At 42.5% G+C, this 20049-nt stretch overlaps 1 protein-coding gene across 1 annotated transcript in view; it reads left to right on the forward strand.

Moving 5' to 3' along the window:
• The first annotated feature begins 241 nt into the window (after window positions 1–241).
• extl3 (exostosin-like glycosyltransferase 3) overlaps window positions 242–20049 on the forward strand; it is a 69430-nt gene continuing 49622 nt past the window's right edge. The window contains exon 1 of the mRNA XM_059982122.1: window positions 242–449. The gene's annotated coding sequence lies outside the window, so the exon portion shown is untranslated. The remainder of the gene's footprint in view (window positions 450–20049) is intronic.

Here is a 20049-nt window from a genome sequence, read left to right on the forward strand (position 1 = left end):
TTAAATACATAGAATTGTTGGGATCCAAATCAGTTCCTGGTCTTATGAGGACCGAAGGCAAGGAGAAGGCAATTGGTTGAGATGGCGAATAAAGATTTTTGCAAATGTGTTGATCCGAACGAAGCTTTCTTTAGGTGTAACAAGCACGTTTTCGGTAATTACTGTTGTATCAGCCGACTGCTGGCGAACTGCCGCAATTGCCAGTGAGGCCAGCAGGGGGCGGGCGGGCCGCGGCTCCCACAATGCTCCGGTGTGTGTGTGTGTGTGGAATGGGTTCAACAATGCGGGTGAGCTGAGTCTCACAGCGATTCCTGTACTCACATACCACCGCTCTCCTTCATGTGTATTTTTATTTAGTTCACAGCCAAGCTTAGATATTACATTGAGGTATATAAAACAAATGACCAGATGTCCTTTTGAAAACAAAATAACAACGCGATCCGGAGAATGTAAGTAATTTTCTTTTTCTGTACACTGTGTGAAGCTAGGCTGTGCGGCGGGCAGCACCAGAGAGGGGAGAGTGAACCGGTCCTGCTTTCTGGACACAGGCCTTTTAGGGACAACGGGCAAAAACAGCTGGAAGTCGCTACCTCGGGGTTTGTTTATTGCAACAAATCCGATACAATGTTGCGCCGGGTTTCCTGCCAGAAGGGGTACTTAACCTCGTACGCCTGTAAAATGCACCCTGTCTCCTTGTCATGTTCACCCGCTTGGGGCCTGGCCATTTCCACCTTCAGGTAAAGCTCGCCAGCCGTTCTCGCCTGTCTGTGTGTTGGTCCGTCAATCGTTGAATTGTTTCCCAGATTCTGTTGTGTTAATGACGATTTAAAACAAACAAGAAATCAGATGTATGTTTTTAGTTTGCGATCAGCTCTTAGTTAAATGGCACGCAAGCCCAAATGGTTTTCTTCATAATTGGCTTTTTGGTTGGGGAATATGATCGTTTCAGGAGTGTAGTTTCCTGTTAGATGTGGCGTTACGGACAACAAAAATATGTTGCATAGTATGTTCAAATGTTCGCAAACCTCCAGATACCAGCTAACCAGCGTGTGTTAAAAGTTAATTGGGGAGGAATGTGTTGTTATTTTACTAAGGTAACTGCCAATCAACTCGTACAGCATTTCGCAGCTGTACAAATAAAAAATGTTCAATGTCAAATCGTGAAATCAATGCGTTGAATGAGCAAGTACGCTTGTATACATAAGCCAGCTAGCAGATGGATAATAGAAATTTATTTTTGTCAAAGTGTCATTGCCCAATTCTAGTGTCGTGACACGAGGGGCATGATTCAGAAGTGAGGTAGCAGAATCGTGAGAGTAATAGAATTCCAGAATTCAATTCAAGATTGTTTAATGTCATGTCCAGTACGCAAGTGTAAAGGAGAATGAAATAATTGTTACTCTGGATTCCATGCAGCACAAAAACCCCCCACTTAAGATAGATAAATAAATAATACAATAAATATAAATATGTAGGGTAACTTGTATACATTGATTGTATGTCTGTAAAGTGAGCTAGGCACAGGAGTGTGTCTGTACATAGGTGACTGACAGGAAATGATAAAGTAGTGAAGGGGTGGGTTAGTGGGTGGAGGTGTTGATCAGCTGTCCTGCTCGGGGAAAGTAACTGTTTTTGTGTCTGGTGGTCCCCTGGCACGGATGCCAGTCCCACTCTCATCAGGCAGGAGGCTACATAGAAAAGAGACTTCTGGTTTGATAGGCTGGGTAAATGGACTTAGTGCAGGGAAGTGATAAATGATTGGTCATGAGGAATATGAACAGAAAAACTGTTAGTGTAAATGGGGAGCAACACACACAAAATGCTGGAGGAACTGAGCAGGTCAGACAGTATCTATGGAGGAGAATAAAGTCAATGTTTCAGGTCGAGACCCTTCATCAGGTCTGGAAAGGAAGAGGGGAAAAAGCCAGAATAAGAAGTTGTTGAGGAGGAGGAGGAGAAGGAGTAGAAGCTTGGTTTAATCAGGTGTGGTGAAGATAGGTGGGTGGAGTGGGGTATGAAGTGAAAAGCTGGAAGGTGATAGGTAGAAAAGGTAAAGGGCTGAAGAAGAAGGAATTTGATTAGAGAGGACCGTGGACCATGGAGAAAGGGAAGGAGGAGGGGCACTAGAGGGCTGTGATAGGCAGGTGAGGAGAAGAGAAGTGTTAAGAGGGGAACCAGAGTGGGGAATGGAAGAGGAGAGAAGGGGTAAGGGAAAACTAACCGGAACTTAAATAAATTGAGAATTAGAGCAAGTGTGAATGGGCACTTGATTGTCAGTGTGGACTCTAGGCTGATGGGCCAGTAGCTGTGTAACATTAGCATGTGTTATCGAATGGGGAAGGGCGCCTTGTGTTTCTGTTCCTGCATTGTCACAGTGAGGGGGTGTGGGAGGAGGAACAGAACCAAAGTGTAATTGGATGGTGTGGGCTTGTTAAGCCAATATGGCCTGTTAGCATTCTGTATCTCTAAATGAATAAATGTGAACGTAAAGCCAGTGATGTGTTCAGAACAACACACACAAAATGCTGGGGCAGCTCAGCACGTCAGGAGGGGATTAAACAGTTGACATTGCAGGCCAAGACCCTTCATCAGCACTGTTCAGAACTAATCTACCTAGAGAGCATTGAGAAAATGGAGCTTTTGGGAGTCTGAAGCCAGAGGAAGCAGCAGAAACATATGCTGATTGTGCAGCATAACATGAATGTGGATCACTGGGCAAAGTATTTCTGCGCTGTGAATGCTATGTAGAGGATAGCAGTCCAGTTCAGTGGACTGGTCTTAGCCCAGAGCATTGACTGTCTATTACCCGCCCCCATAAATCCTGTCTGACCCACTAAGTCCCTCCAGTGTTGTGTCTGTGTGTGTGTGTGTGTGTGTGTGTGTGTGTGTGTTGCTCAAGGACCGTAGTGTCAGTGTGTCTGAATTCCTCCTACATCGTCGGTGAAAGCTATTCTGTGCCTTGGCTCATCTGTCACTGCTGTCTGGGAATTGAGTTCCAAAAAAATAACGAAAGTATTGGATTGCCAGCTGTGAGACATCCTTCCGAAGAATTCCACTTGGTGTTTTACAGCCCACTAAGCACTTTTGCCTATAAGTGAATGCTGCCAACTGGCATTTCAGGGTATAGCAGTACCCCTGCAAAGACCTTGTGGTGATGGACCACAGTCTAAGGTCCTACTACTACTGAGCACTGAGGGGTGGGTCCTGTGTAACAGCCTCTCAGATGATTCACAGGTGCTTTGAGGAATGTGAATGGTGTTCACCTCCTTTTCTCCAATTCTCTCCTCTCTGGGCCTCTGTTCACTAGAATTCAGAAGAATGAGGTGAGACCTGATTGAAACCTGTTGAATAGTGAAATGGCTTGATAGAATGGATGTGGAGAGGATGCTTCCTATGGGGGGATAGAGGGGTGTCCTTTTCAAACAGAGATGAGGAATTTCTTTAGCCAGAGAGTGCTAAATCTTTGGAATTCTTTGCTACAGGTAGCCGTGGAGGCTAAGTCTTCATGTATATTTAAGGCAGCGGCTGATAGATTCTTGATTGGTCAGGGCATGAGGGGATATGGGGAAGAGGCAGGAGACTGGGGCTGAGAAAAAAGTTGGATCAGCTGTAATGAAATGGCAGAATAGAACTGATGGGTCAAATGGCCTTATTCTGCTCCTATATCTTATTGGTCCTATCAGATTCCTCCGTCAGCCCTTTACCTTTTTTACCTACTGTATATCGTCCTAGCTTCTCACTTCATACCCCCTCCTCACACACATGCCTTCCCCCTCATCTGGTTTTACCTATTACTCCCCGCACCCCTTATTCTAGCTTCTTCCCCATTCCTTTCCAGTCCTGATGAAGGATCTCAGATTGAAACGTTGGCTTTTATTCCTTTCCATAGATACTGCCTAGTCTGCTAAATTCCTCCAGAATTTTGTGTGTGTCACTCTATATTTCTAGCATCTGTAGAATCTACCCCTCTTTGAATCTTCTGAACGCATTGCCCTCCACTCTTTCCGTACCAATCCCAACCTTACCATCAAATCTGCAGACAAAGGGGGTGCTGTTGTGGTGTGGCGGATTGACCTGTACCAGGCGGTAATTCTCAGACAGCCACTCAAACCTACCCCTTGAAAAGGACCCCACTCCAGACCATCGGAAAAACTATCTCCCATACCATCACTGACTTCATTCACTCAGGAGAACTCCAGACAATTGGTGCCAAACTCATGATTCCCTTGCCCCGGTCTGCTCGCTTCTACCTCCTACCCAAGATCCACAAACCTGACTCTCCACTCTCTCTGTCTGCTCCTGCCCCACTGAACATGTATTCATACCTTGACTCGATTGTATCCTCTTCCCACCTACACTTCTCATGCTCTCGATCTCCTCACTAACTCTTGATTCCCTGGCCCTGACAGCCTCATTTTCACCATGGAACTCCTTATCCTCTACACTTCTAATCTCCCCCCCCCCCCCTCCATCAAGAAGTCCTTAAAGCTCTGCTTCTTTCTCAATAAAAGAACCACACTCTTCTCTTTCTGGCAGAACTGATCCTCACCCAAAACAATTTTTCCTACAGCTCTTCCCACTTTCTCTAGACCCGATAGGCACCCACATGGGCCACAGCCTTTTCATTAACTACACAGAACAGTCCATGTTCTTCACCTTTCCTGGTAATGCTCCCCAACTCTTCCTCGGTTACATTGACAACGGCATTGGTGTTGCTTTAGGCACGTATGCTGAGCTCTTCAATTTCATCCGCTTTGCCTCCTGCTTCCACCCTCCCCTTACATTCACTTGATCCATTTCTGATACCTCCCTCCTCTTGATCACTCTGCCTCCATCTCTGGAGACAAACTGTTGACCAACATCCTTTATAAACCTACTGATTTCCACAGTTATCTGTGCTATACCTCTTCCCAACCTGTCTCCTGTAAAATTGCTATCCCCTTTTCTCAGTTCCTTCATCTCCGCCGCATCTGTTCCCAGGATACGGCTTTCCTTTCCAGGACATCAGAGTTGTTTTCCTCCTTCAAAGAACAGGGTTTTCCATCCTCCACCATTGATGCTGCCTTTCCCAAATGTTCATGCTCAGACCATGACCCTGCAGCCTTAATGGTGATAGATTTCCTCTTATCTTTACCTGCCACCCCATGAGCCTCTTCATCCAACATAAAGTTCACTGCAACTTCCACCATCTCCAAAAAAAATCCTAAAATCCTACCACCAAGCATATCTTTACCTCTCTCCGCTTTCCACAGGGGTCACTCCCTCTGTGATTCTCTTGTCGTTTTGTCCCTACCTATCAATCTCCTCCCCCCCCCCCCCCCCCCCCGGCACTTAACCCTGCAACTGGCCTAAGTGCTACACCTGTCTATTCACCTCTTCCCTCACCTCCATTCGGGCCCCAGAAGTCTTTCCTAATGAGGTAACATTTCGCCTGTGAATCTGTTGGGGTCCGATACAGCTTCCTCTACATTGGTGAGACCCGCTGTAATCTGGGGGGACTGCTTCTCAAGCACTTCCACATCATTCACCAAAAGTGAAACATCCCGGTTGCCACATGCTTTAATTCTGATTCCCATTCCGACATGTCGGTTCAAGGCCTCTACTTGTGCCATGATGAGGCCACCCTCAGGGTGTAGGAGCAGCACTTTATATTCTGTCTGGGTAGCCTCCAACCTGTTGGCATAAATATTGATTTCTCCTTCCGGTGGAAAAAGTTCCCTCCCCTCTTCTATTCTCCACGTTGGCCTCTTACCTCTTCTCACCTGCCTACCACTTTCCCCTGGGTCTTTCCCTGCCCTTCCCTTTCTCCTATGGTCATCTCTCCCCTCTTATCAGATTCCTTCCTCTTCACCTCTTTACCTTTCCTCCTTCACCTCCCCCTACTTTCTCCCCTTCTTTTCCAGTCCTGAAGAAGTGTCTTGGCCTGAAACATTGATTGTTTATTCATCTCCATAGATGCTGCCTGATCTGCTGAGCTCCTCCAGCATTTTGTGTGTGTCATATCTGCAGAATTTCTCTTATCTATGATCTGTAGAATCTCTTGTGTTTATGTAGGAGAATTTAATAAATTAATGCAATGAATCGAAAGAAAGACATCTCCCAGTTTTTTTTGTATACTGTGATGAGTACTGTATATTTTTGAAATAAACTTTTGAAATATTTCTGCTGCTGTAGAGAAAAAAATCAGAAGCTAATTTGAGAAAATTGAGAAAGATACCACAATCTGTGAATGTGATGATGACAAACTAATCATATTTCAGTCACAAACGCGAGTGATTCTGCAGATGGTGGAAATCCAGAGCAATACACACAAAATGCTAGAGGAACTCAGCATGTCAGGCAACATATATGGACAGTCGATGTTGAGAGTCAAGACCCTTCATCAGGACATATTTAAGACATGTTGTTTGTTTGGTGTGGGGGGGGGCTTATTCCAAGTCAGGAGACAAACCCTCCCCTTCCAAGTAGGCATCCATTTTTCTATGATCCATGTGTCTAACAAAGAGTCTGTTAAGCCTCTCTATTTTATCTGTCTCTGTCTCCACTTTAGAGCAGTGTGTTTCACAAACCTACCACTCTTTTTTTTAAATAAAAACTTGCCTTGGACACCCCACCCCGATACTTCCCTCCAATCACTTTAAAATTATGCTGCCTGGTATTAGCTATTTCTGCCTTTCCTCTGGATCTAAGCTTCTTATTATCTTGCACAGCTATATGAAGTCACATCTTACCCTTCTTCGTTCCAAAGTGAAAAACACAAACTTGCTCAACCTAGCCTCATAGGACATGCCCTCTAATCCCGACAGCATCCTGGTAAATTTCCACTGCGCCACATCCACGTCCTTCTGTAATGAGGCAAACAGAACTGAACACAGCATTCCAAGTGTGGTTTAACCAGGGTTTTCTCGAGCTGCAACATTGGCTTGCACCTTCTGGCCCATCTAACAGGCGCCCTTAGCTATTGATAACAATATTTGCCAAATACCAGTTGTTTTTTATGGCCGTCATATCATTCTTATAATAACTTGTTACAAATATTTAAATGATTTAATTTACCTGTTGTAAATTGGGGGACTGCTTCGTCGAGCACCTTTGCACCATCCGCCACAAGCAGGACTTCCCAGTGGCCAAACATTTTAATTCCCGTTCCCAGGCAGACATGTCAGTACATCGCCTTCTCTTGTGCCAAGATTAGGCCATGCTCAGGGTGGAGGAGCAACACCTTATTTTTCATCTGGGTAGCCTCCAACCTGATGGCATGAACATCGATTTCTCTAACTTCTGGTAAATAAATGACCCCCTGCTACCTCTATTCCCCACTCTTACCTCTTCTCACCTGTATATTATTTTCCTGAGTCCCCTCCCATTTCTTTCTCCTCTAACAGATTCTTTCTTCTTCAGCACTTGATTTTTGCCACCTACCTGGCTCCACTATTACCTTTCAGCTAGCTTCTTTCCCTTCACTCCCCCCCCCCACCCTCACCTTTTAATTCTGGCATATTCCTCCTTTCCTCCTTAGTCCTGATGAGAAGTCTCAGCCCGAAACGTCAACAGTCTGTTCATTTCTATAGATACTGGCTGCCCTGTTGGGTTCCTCCAACATTTTGTTTGTATTGCTGTTTAATTTATAGATGAGCTTTATTTGTTGTATGTACATCAAAACATACAGTGAAATGCTGTTTTTGTGTCAACAATCAAGAATGTGTTGGCGGCACCCAGCAAATGTTGCCATGCTTCTGATACCGATATAGCGTGCCCACAACATACTAACCCTAACCTGCACGTCTTTGGAATGTGGGTGGAAACTGGAGCACCATGCAGGTTTCATGTTAAAACAGACCAGTGATGAGATTGTGTTTTGACACAAGCAGTTTCTTTCCTGTTCATGTCAAGTTCAAGATGATTTGCATAACCACTACTATTTTTTTTCCTCAATAAATAGAACTATATTCCATTGGTTGTCTCAGGAATTGAAAGGGTTAATGATGTCTCTGGGCCTGTACTTGATGGAGTTTAGAAGATTGGTTGGTGGGGGGGGGGGAGGGAGAATCTCATTGAAACCTATCCAATATTGAGAGGCCTATATGGAGTGGCTTGGAGAGGATGCTTACAATAGTGGAATAGTCTTTTGCTAGAGGACACAGCCTCAAAATACAAGGATGACCCTTTAGAATAACCTGAGGGTGGTGAATCTGTGGAACTCATTGTCACAGATGACTATAGAGGCCAAGTCATTGGATATATTTAAAGTGGAGGTTGAGAGGTTCTTGATTCATCAGGGTGTCAAAGGTTGCAGGGAGAAGTCAGGAGAATGCAATTGAGAGAGAGAATAAATCAGTAGTGATAGAAAGGCAGAGCAGACTCAGTGGGTCGAATGGTCTAATTCTACACTAATGTCTTCTGGTCTTGCCACATCTTCTATCTTGGTAGCAACTTTTTCACTTTTGGGTTGGTGGGGCTCAATCTAGGGATTGGAGTACATGGTATTTGGTGATGGTTCCAGTGCCACCACTGTGTAGGTTGTGGACTGTTGGAAAAGGCTGTCTTTAGGTGCGAAATTACTGCAAGTAATCTTGTAGCATTATTGGAATAAGAACATATTTTATGAGTTCTCTCAGATGCCCTGCCTAATATTCATCAGCCTAATTTGTTATTACAGATCATCTGGTTATTATTAGGTTTTTGTCTGTGGGAACTTAGTCTGTTCAAGTCCAAATATCATGGTGTTTTAAAAATATTTTTCAATGGTTTTAAAGAGTTTGGGTAATTGGATTTTGTTATCATAAATTTAAATAGAGTTTTGTTTTCTTTTAGTGATCACTATCAGTGACTGCCAATGCTTCCTTCTAATCATGAAATCTAAGTGGGAACTACATCATTCAGAGAGTGGTGTGAGTGTGAATTGAGCTTCCAGAGGAAGTGATGGATGTGGGTTTAATTGTAACATTTGCAGGATGGGCAGGACAGTCAGTGGAAGTGGTGGATGTGGGTTCAGTTTTAACTTTTAAGAGAAGTGTGGTTGGGAGAGGTATGAAGGGCTTAAGGTTTTGGTGCAGGCCAATGGGACTAGGCAGAATAATAGTTTGGCATTGACTAGATGGGGCAAAGGGCCTGTTTCTATGCTGCGATGCTCTATGAATATGCCTAATTCTAAATGTTATCCACATTCCTTCAAACAAAAACTTGATATCAAGTCACATTTGGACAGCTGACCAAAAACTGAGTCAAAGGACTCTCTATTAAGGAGCCTCTTTGAAGTGAGAGGTCATGTTATGGAGAAGTCAAGACATGGAGTTCCCGAGGTGCTGGTGAAAATAATGTTTGTAAAATTAGAGGTGCACAACATGCCTGGATCAAGGTGTAGAAATAAGAGTTGTAGAGTTGGGAGAGTTTTAATTATAATTTACTGCAATTGAGAAGCCATATTTTGAAAGAAAAGGTTGGAATTAAAAATTAGAATGGAATAGTTTAATTATTTTGGAAAGCTGTAATTACAATATGCCAAGTTTACGTAAGCAACTTCTATCTCTAAACCCTTGCTTGAAATGGATAATCCAAAATGTTGGCAGGAATTGTACTTGGCTGTAAAGCCTTCAATGTATTGCTGGTGATGTCACGTGACAAGATTCTGGTTGTCTGAAATCCGAGCATTTCTGTTAGTCAATGCACCAGTATTGAGGGAGAACTCTCAGCCTGACACCAGTATGTTGATGCATCACAGCTGTGTAAACTGGAGTAAAATTTCTAACAGCTCAAAACAGCAGTGTGCAACGTGACTAATTTATGGAAGTGAATTCTGCCTGTACTGTGTTGGGATTCCCAAAGGTCTAATTTATTGAAGGACAGTGGCAGAAAGATTTGATAATTCTTAATTCACTTAATACAGCCATGGTACTTAATTATCATGAACCTTTGAGTTTCTCACTTGCTCCTCAATAATATTATTTAGTCTTTGGGTTTCTGTTTTGAGGCTTCTGATCTAAAAAAAGTTATATATTAATATTGTAGATTGTGAAGTGCATTTTATCTTTGTAATAGGTTTACTATCAGGGTTCCTCTAATGAATGCAATTTTGAATATTTTTTTAATGAATGACAGAAGAGCAAAATGATTTGGGTTTCATTTAATCATCACCACAAGCTATTGCACAGTTGTTTATGATTTTTTTTAAGTGAAGCATAAATTCAAAAAGATTGCATTTCTTTTTGCGAAGAAGTCTTATCCAGACCCCACCAGGGAAGCTACAATCAGTTTTGGGTATTGTATTGCAGATTCGACAGAATAACATCAGAACTTGAGTGTTGAATTGTGAGATTAGTTCCTCAACGAATGTGTTAAGGAACTGGAGCTGCAGCTTGATGAGCTTCGGTTCATATGGGAGACTGAGGAAATGATAGATTCAGGAACTACAGGAGATGGTCATCCTGAGGTTGCAGGAGGCAAGTAACTGCCTGCCTGTCAGGAGAAAGCAGGGAAATGGGCAGCCAGTCCGGAGTCTCCATGTGGTTTTCCCTGTGTGCATTGGGGGTTGTTTTTTTTTCTTATTGGGTTCTTTCGGGCATCTTGCAGCTGCCTTTAAGGTTATATAATATATACCTTCTTTGATAAATATACCTTGAATCTTTGAAGAGAGGTGAAGACTACTATAGTTATAGGAGATTCCGTAGAGGAATAGAGTCAAGATTCTGTGGGTGTGGTAGACACCTGGATGGTACGTTGTCTCCTTGATGCCAGGTTCAAGAATGTCTCAGATTAGGTCCATGGCATTTTAAAGAAGGGTGAATAGCCAGAAGTCTTAGTATATATTGGGACCAATGACATAGGTAGGAAAGTGAACAAGTCCTGAGGAAGGATGTTAGGGAGCTAGGTAGAAAACTGAAAACTAGGACCACCATGCTAATAACCTGTGGATTGCTGCTTATGCACATGCCTGTGAGGGTAAGAATAGGAGCATTTATCATATAATTGCATGGCTGAGGAACTGGTGCAAGGTGTAGGTGTTCAGATTTCTGGGTTATTGGGCTCTCTTCTGGGGAAGGTATGACTTGTACAAAAGGGACAGGTTATGCCTGAACCCAAGGGGGACCAATATCCTTGCGGGCAGGTTTGCTCGAGCTGCTCGGGATGGTTTAAACAAATTTGGCAGGGGGATAGGAACTGGAGTGACAGCTGAGGATGGGGCAGTTGGTTTACAAACAGAGGCAGAGTGTAGTATAGTGAGGTTGCTAGCAAGGACAGACTGATAATAGGGCAAATTGCATTCAGTGGGATGAGTTGCAATATACAGGACTGAAGGTGTTATATTTGACTGCACACAGTATACAGAATAAGGTAGATGAAATTTTAGCTCAGTTAGAGATTGGCAGGTATGAAGTAGTGGGCATCAGTGAGTCATGGCTGGGTCTCAGATTATAGCTGGGAGCTTAATGTCCAAGAACGTTGTTTTGAAAGAACAGGCAGTTAGGCAGAAGGGGTGGGGTGGGTGGCTGTGTTGATTAAAACATGATATCAAATCCTTAGAAAGAGGTGACATTGAACTGGGAGGTGTAGAAACCTTGTGGGTAGAGCTAAAAAAAACTGTAAGGGTTGAAGACCCTGATGGTTGTTGTATCCGGGCTACTGAACGGGAGTCAGGATGTGTGCTACAAATTACAAAGGGAGATAGAAAAGGGTTGTCAAAAGAGCAATGTTATGATAGTCATGGGGGTTTTCAATATGTAGGTAGATTGGAAAAATCTGGTAGGTGCTCGATCCAAGAGGGGGAATTTGTCGAATGCCCACAGGGTGGCTTTTTAGAGCAGATCGTGGTTGAGCCCACAAGGGGATCAGCTGTTATGCTATCCTGCAATGAACTGGAATTGATTAGAGAGCTTAAGGTAAAGGAGCCCTTGGGTAGGCAGTGATCATAAAATTATAGAACTAACCCTGCAGTTGGAGAAGTGGAAGCTAAAGTCAGATGTATCAGCATTGCAGTGGAGTCAACAGAATTATAGAGGCATGAGAGAGAAGCTTGATTGGAAGGGGACACTAGCAGGGATGCCGACAGGGCTGCAATGGCTGGAATTTCTGGAGGCAATTCGGAAGGCACAGGATAGATACATCCCAAAGAAGAGGCAGGATGACACATCCATGGCTGTCAGGGAAAGTGAAAGCTAGCATAAAAGCCAAAGAGTGGGCATATAATAAAACAAAAATTATTGCAAAATTAGTGAATTGGGAAGCTTTTAAAAACCAACAGAAGGCAACCAAAAAGTTATAAAGAGGAAAAGATGGAATATGAAGGTAAGCTAGCCAATAATATTAAAGAGGATACCAAAATTAAAAAGTATAAGATAGGTGAGAGTAGATATCAGACCGCTGGAAAATGATGCTAAAGTAATGGGGAAAAGTAATGGGGAACAAAGTAATGGGGAACAAAGAAATGGCAGATAAACTGAATATGTATTTTGTATCAGTCTTGACTGTGAAAGACACTAGCCATATTCTGGATGTTCGAGAGTGTCAGAAGACAGTGTGAAATTGCCATTACTAGGAAGAAAATGCTTAGGAAACTGAAAAGTCTAGAAGTAGATAAAGCACTGGAACCAGATGGTCTGCACCCCAGGGTACTGTAAGAGGTGGGTGAAGAGATTATTGTGGCATTAGTAATGATATTTCTAGATTCTAGCATGGTTCCGGAGGACTGGAAAATTGCAACTGTCACTGCACTCTTCAAGAGGGAGAGAAGCAGAAGAAAGAGAAGTATAGGCCAGTTAATGTGACCTCAGTGGTTGGGAAGATGTTGGAGTCAATTGATAGTCTGGGCCTGTACTCTCTAGAATTCAAAAGAATAAGGAGGGGATCTCATTGAAAGCTATGAAACATTGAAAGGCTTCAATAGAGTGGATGAAATTCAAGAGCCACTACACAAGCTTTGAATAATTGGAACCAGTATCTGAGAGGTTGAAATAAATATTTTTGATTGTTCAGTATATAAAGCAATAAGCAGCTAAGATACAGATCAGTGTTTGATTTGAATGGTGCATCAACATTAATGGTCTATTGTTGTGAGTAGTCTTTTTGGATAAATCTCTTAGCAATGCACAACATAATAGAGCAAGATTTGCCCATTCCTCCTTGCAGAATTGTTCAAGCTGTTCCTGGTTAGTTACGAAGGGATGGTAAACATCAATCTTGAGGTATTAGATCAGGTTAAGGACAGGACTCTGGCCCATTCAAGGACAACAATTTTCTTCATTTGAAGCCACTTTCCATTGTTGCTCTGGCAGTGTGATTTGGGTTACTGTCCTGCTGAAAGACAGATTTCCTTCCCAGTATAAACTTTCTGGCAGAAGCTAGCAGGTTTATATCCCGGATCTGTCTGCGTTTAGCAGCATTCATTTTCCCATCAATCCTGACTAGATTTTCAGTCCCTGCTGCTGAAAAGCATGCCCATAGCATGATCCTACTGCCACCATACTTTACTATAGGGATGGTGTTACCTGGTTAATGTGCAGTATTAGATTTGCACCATATGTACCACTTAGTATTGAGACCAAAAAGGTCCACTTTAGTCTTATCCAAACAGAAGACCTTTATCCAAATCTTTACAGTATTTTCTAAGTGCACTTTGCAAAGTCTTGACAGGAAAGGATATTCTTTTCATTACTTCTTCCTTGTCACTCTTCCATAAATACCTTTTTTGTGCAAGGCCTTGAGGATTGTGGAGCCATGAGCGTCATCTCCAGTTGCAGGTACTGACTTCTATGGCTCATTCAGAGTGATTGTTGGCATCAGAGTAGCCTCTCGTACAAGTGTCATTCTTCACTGACTAAGTTTAGAAGGGCAGTCTGCTCTAGGCAGTGTTGCTGAGGTTTCATATTTTTTCCACTTTTTTTACGATGGACTGCTCTAAGTTCTGAGGTATATTCAGTGCCTTTGCGATGGTCTTGTACCCTTCCCCAGATTTGTGCTTCTCTATTATCATTTTCCTGACTTATCTTGAATTCTCTAATTTTGGTTTGGTCTGTTGAAAATCTGTCATGTTGTTAGACCTTACAGAGAGAGGGGGCATTTATTCAGATGATCCTCCAATTTTCTACATGAATAAATTTGGTGAGTTAGTAAGGTAATATACAGTGTTGCACTTAAGGAAAGTTACTATAGTAAATACAAAGGGATCAAAACTTTTTCAGCTTCACAATTTTGGTTTTTACTTTTTAGTAAATTGTTGACAGGCTTTTTGAATTTTGCTTTTGATTTCACATGATGCACGACGTTTTGTAGATTAGTTGAAAAATCCTACTTCAATATATTTTAAATTTAGAAAATGAGATAGCACAATGTGAAACTGGTTATGGGGATTGAATACTTTTCAAGGCACTGTAAATAATACTGAGAACATAAGTTGTAGAGTCCTTGAAAGTTGGTCCATAGGTTCAGTTCAGAGTTTGTGGCTTTTTGTTTCTTCATGACTGGATTCCTGGAGTCCATTAGAACTTATATGGGGAAGTAATAAACAGTAAAAATTAATTAGCTATTATTAATATTTTGTTGTTTTTTTCCTCTTGCAAAAAACACTTATTTTTACTTCAGTTATATCCATGAATTGTCTTAAATGCAATCTCAGCCTCTCTTGTTACCAGTTGCTTCATTGTAATGGTTATAGATTTTTGTGATGTACGCAGGAAGGCACCATATGTGTCTTTCATCACTGATTTTAATTCTTTCCCAGTGGGAAACATGTAGAGGTTTAGTATTTGGCTTGCCTATAATGTATTTTGCCAAATTGGATTTGAGAAGCAACACTTAATTTGCTGGTTGAAATAAGTGGTCTGTTAGCGTATGAAATTAAAATTCAACTTAACTACTGCCAGTCTTATTCCAATCTGAGTCCAAGTGTTTATTATTTTTTTCTTAGCTGACTTAGCATAATCATTTTTGCAAATATGATAACCACAGATATAGAACATTACAGCCCCTTCAGCCCACAATGTTGTGCTGATCTTTTAAGCAGGTCTAAGTTCAATCTAAACATTCCCTCCTGCGTTGCTCTCCATTTTTCTATCCATGTGCTTATCTGAGAGTCTCTTGAATGTCCATGATGTATCTCTCTACCACCAACCTCCATGGCAGTGTATTTTACTCTTGAGTCAAAAAAAATCTACCTCTGACAGCTTCCTGTACTCTCCTCCAATCACCATAAAAGTATGCCCCCTAGGTATTAAGCATTACCACCCTAGGAAACAGTCTGTGGATATCCACCTGATCTATGCCTCTCATCTTCTTATACACCTTTAGATGCCAGTAATTCCTCCTTGCTTTAATTTAAAGTGAATTGTTCCTTGTCCTGAAATTTGAGTCCCCCAACTAAGCTGTATTGGATACTGCAGACCATATATTTATCTTCCATAGACCTGATTCCAGATCCATATTTTCCATGAATATGAACATAGAACAGTACAGGCCCTACAGCCCACAATGTTGTCCCAACCTTTTAACCTATTTCAAGATCAGCCTAGTCCATTCCTTCTCCATTTTTCTATTATCCATGTGCCTATTTAAGAATTTCATAAATACCCATAATGTATCCACCTCTTATCATCACTCCTGGCCATATGTTCCATGCATTTTCTACTCTGTGTCAAAAAATACCTATCCCTTACATTTTCCTATGCTTTCCTCCAAACACCTTAAAATTCTGCCCCTTGGTGTAAGGCGTTTCCACTCTGGGATCTATGCCTCTTATCCTCTTGTGCATTTTTGACAAGTTATGTCTCATCCTCCTTCACTTCAAGGTGAAAAGCCCTGGCTCGCTCAACCTATCCTCATAAGACGTGCTCTCTAGTTCAGGTAGCATCCTTGTAAATCTACTCTGCATCCTCTCTCAATCTTCCCTATAATGAGGCAACCAAAACTGAACAAAATATTCCAAGTGTGGTCTAACCGGGGTTTAAACCTCCACTTTCAATAAACCCGATGACTTGGCATTGTGGCATTGAATTTCACAGATCCACCACCTTCTGGCTAAAGGAATTACTGCTCATCTGCAGTCTAAACTTTCTCCAAAGCATTGAGTGTGTCTCTTCGGGCTCTTCAGGACTGGTATGCGTTCTCCCTACTCTTCCCCACCCCCCCGAATTCCACAATCCATTCCTTGGTCTTACTGACTTTGAGTGCAAGATTATTGTTATGAATTAGATTTAATATCACCATATGTCATGAACTATTTTGTTTTGTGGCAACCTAGTGTATATAGGTTCATTGTCCATTCAGAAATCTGATGGCACCATTCATCCAGCTGATCTGTCTCCTGTATGCCTCCTGGTCACCATCTGAGACCCTGCAAGCAACAGTTGTATCTTTTGTGAATTTATAGTTCTGTATCTTGCCTGAACTACCATAGATTCCGGACTACAGAGCGCACCTGATTAAAAGCCGCACGCTCTAATTTTAGAAAGAAAATCAATTTTGTACTTGTACAAGCCGCACCGGATTTTAAGCCGCAGGTGTCCCACGTTGTAATATGAGATATTTACACAGAAAGATATTACATGTGAGGATTTTTTAACTTTTAATTAATATTGCAAATGCTTTTTTTCGAACAGTGCCTGTAACACAGCTACTTTTAAATATACCTACGTATCGGTAACACACAAATTACGTTGCGTATACTTTTTTACTGAACAGTGCACGAACAACATTCCAATATCTCCTAATGACTGGTAAAAAAATACATATACTGCAGCCTACCAGGAAAAGTTATTGATCGCCTTTAACTTAAAAGCTGCATCATATGCTTTTCTTCGAGTGTTTTCCATGTTGATGAGGGTGAGTACAAATGACTGATTTACAATAATTTAATTGTGAAAGTGCGCTTGATTTATCGTACAATTTCATTGGACCTCTGTGAACTACTCATCAATTTTATTGGTCTTGCTATGATCCCAGCCCCCTCCTTTGTGAGAATCGCAAGAGCACCCGTCGAGGGGGGGGGGAGGTCAGTAGACCCAGTCGGAGAGAGAGAGAGAGAAACGTGCTGGTACGAATCCCGTAACTGGAGAACTTACCCCCAAAGATAGAGAGGTCCGTTGAAGTCTGATGTCACTATTTTCAAACGTTTTTATTGATAAAGGGACACAAAAGTAGGGTTAATACAAACATTCAGAGACAATAGTCGCTGTTGTTATTCTGTATCCCTGGTGGGACCTGCAATTTGACACGTTTCTCTCTCTCTCTCTCCGACTGGGTCTACTGACCCCCCCCCCCCACACCTTTCGATGGGTGCTCTTGCGATTCTCACAAAGGAGGGGGCTGGGATCATAACAATACAAATTGCACGTTCCACCTGGGATACAGAATAAGGCGACAGCGACTATTGTCTCATGGAGACCACGTGAAAAGCCCTCGGGCAAGGTGGGCTGGTTGAGAGAGAGACTGCCTCATCCCAACCTGACTGACTCCTGCGACCCCGTGAGGAAGTATAAAGGAGAGTCTCAGGGGGACAGCCCCTCAGACGCACCAAGAAGACACGAGGGGGTGGTCCCGCAGCAGCGGGATGCCATTCTGAAGGAAGCCACGTGCGTTAGATTCCAAGATTGGAATCTGTGGCTGGAATCACAGAAAACCGCTTTTAACTAACATCGGGGAGAGGAAACCAATGCTCCCCCTATTTCACAGAAGATTCATCAAGACTCAGCAAGTTCTTTCTCTTCTCCCCCAATCTCTCTCTCTCGGTCGCCCCACATGAAACCCAGCGATTTCCAACGGGCTGAGGCCGGCAGACTTTCAGAGTGACTTTTATATTTCCAACGGACAATCTATTAACCCCTAGACAACAGCAGAGCTCACTTAATGATAATTATTACTATACCCGCGCTTTAGATTGAGTGTTGACGATGTGCACTATCTGAATGTATGTATTAACCCTACTTTTGTGTCCCTTTATAAATAAAACGTTTGAAAATAGTGACATCAGACTTCAACGGACCTCTCTATCTTTGCTGGTAAGTTCTCCAGTTACGGGATTCATAACAGTCTACTGTTACGAGGCAAAATGTTTTTGGCGGCATGAAAAAAACATGCATTAGCCGCACCGTAGTATAGGCCGCAGTGTTGCCGCAGTGTTCAAAGCGTGGGAATAAAGTAGCGGCTTATAGTCCGGAATTTACGGTACTTATCTCTAAGCTGTCATAGTACCTTCAGGGATCTGCAGAGGCGAGTTTCCTCTGTTGCTGTTAGTATTCTACCATTTTATCGTTCATTATTAATGCCCCCCCCCCCACCACAACAATGCAATGCCTTAGGAGTGAATCCCATTTGGCCTTCTAACCAGTCCATTCAATTTTTTTTCCTGTAGACAAGGATTTTCTCTCTGTAGATCTGATTGCCAAATTTTATATCATTGCAAATTCTTCGAAGAAATCACATGAGAATAATTCCGTGATTTTTACCTGGCATTATTTTTCTTGCTCACTCTGTACTTTTCTAATTTACTTTTTCATTTCATTTCTGAACCAATATTGGACTCTCAGTTTTGGTCTTTCTTTTTCTTTATGCTCTTTATCCTTTTCTGCATGTTCTTCCATCACATTCACAATGGTCTAGTTGGGAAGTTGTTCTTTATGTTTACTATCTTTACTATTCATTGAATTATTCCCCCTGCTTTGCTGCAGATTTACCTTCTAGTAATTGAATTTCACTTTTACTAACTCATATTGCAGCCTGCTAAAATTGACCTCACTGAGTTTAGAACTCTCTCCTTGATTGGTCTTTTCCAGTAATACAATGACTGTTGCAGCTTCCTAAATGTTTTCCTCCTCCCACTGTTTAATTCACATTTTTGCTTTCCTTCCTACCCTGAACCACCTCACACTACCACCTTTGTTACATATTGATTTTTAAAAAAGGTTTAGTCTAATTGGCAGTAATTAGCTGGATTATAGTTGTCCTGCCCTTTTGTAAACAGGGCATATGTACATTTCGCTGTTATATCTACACTGGAGTTGCTTGGTTGGAGGTGTGGCTGGTTCTGAAGTACAAGTCTTGTAGTGCCACAAAAGAGCAAATCCGCAGTTGCTGGAAATCCAAGCAACACACACACAATGCTGGAGAAACTCAGCAGGCTAAGCAGCATCTATGGAGAAAAAAGGAACAGTCAACATTTTGGGCCAAAACACTTTGGCAGGACTGATGAAGGGTTTTGGCCTAAAACGTCGGCTGTACATTTTTCCATAGATGCTGCCTGGCCTGCTGAGTTCTTCCAGCATTTTGTGTGTGTCTTGTAGTGCCACAGTGGGATGTCACCTGGTCCTGTAGTCTTTGCTGTATTCCAGCCCTTTAACTTCCTTAGAGTTACATCAGACGATCTGTCCTGGGACCACACCACATAAATGTAATCACAAAGAAGGCATAGCGGTATCTCCACTTTCTATGAAGTTTGCATCAATTTGACATGTTACCAAAAGCTTTGACAAACTTCTATAGATGCACAGTGGAGAGTATCCTAATTGGTTGCATCAGGAAACACTACTTCCTAGGAATGGAACAGTGGTGGACACAGGTAAAGCCCTTTCCACTGTTGTGTATGTTTACTTGGAGCACTGCCACAAGAAAGGAGCATCTCTCATTAACAGGAGGTACAGGATCCTTGGGTCCCACACCACCAGGTTCATGACCATAAGACATAGGAGCAGAATTAGGCCATTTGGCCCATTGAGTCTGCCATTCAATTGTGGCTGATCTTTTTTTTCCTCTTCTCAAACCCATTTCCCGACCTTCCCCCACCCCCACCCCGGTAACCATTGATGCCATGACCAATTAAGAACCTATGCAGCACTGCCTTAAATACACCCAACGACCTGGACCTGGCTTCCACAGCTGCCTGAGGTACAAATTCATCACCCTCTGGCTAAAGAAATTTCTCTGCATCTGTTTTAAATGGTTTTAAATTTTCCTGTATCCTGAGGCTGTGCCCTCTTGTTCTGGACCCCCCCCCCCCCCCCCACCACCATGGAAAACATCCTTTCCACATCTACGCTATCTAGGCCTTTCAGTGTTCAAAAGGTTTCA

This window comes from Hypanus sabinus, chromosome 10 (genome assembly GCF_030144855.1).
Source record: "Hypanus sabinus isolate sHypSab1 chromosome 10, sHypSab1.hap1, whole genome shotgun sequence".
Lineage (NCBI taxonomy): Eukaryota > Metazoa > Chordata > Chondrichthyes > Myliobatiformes > Dasyatidae > Hypanus > Hypanus sabinus.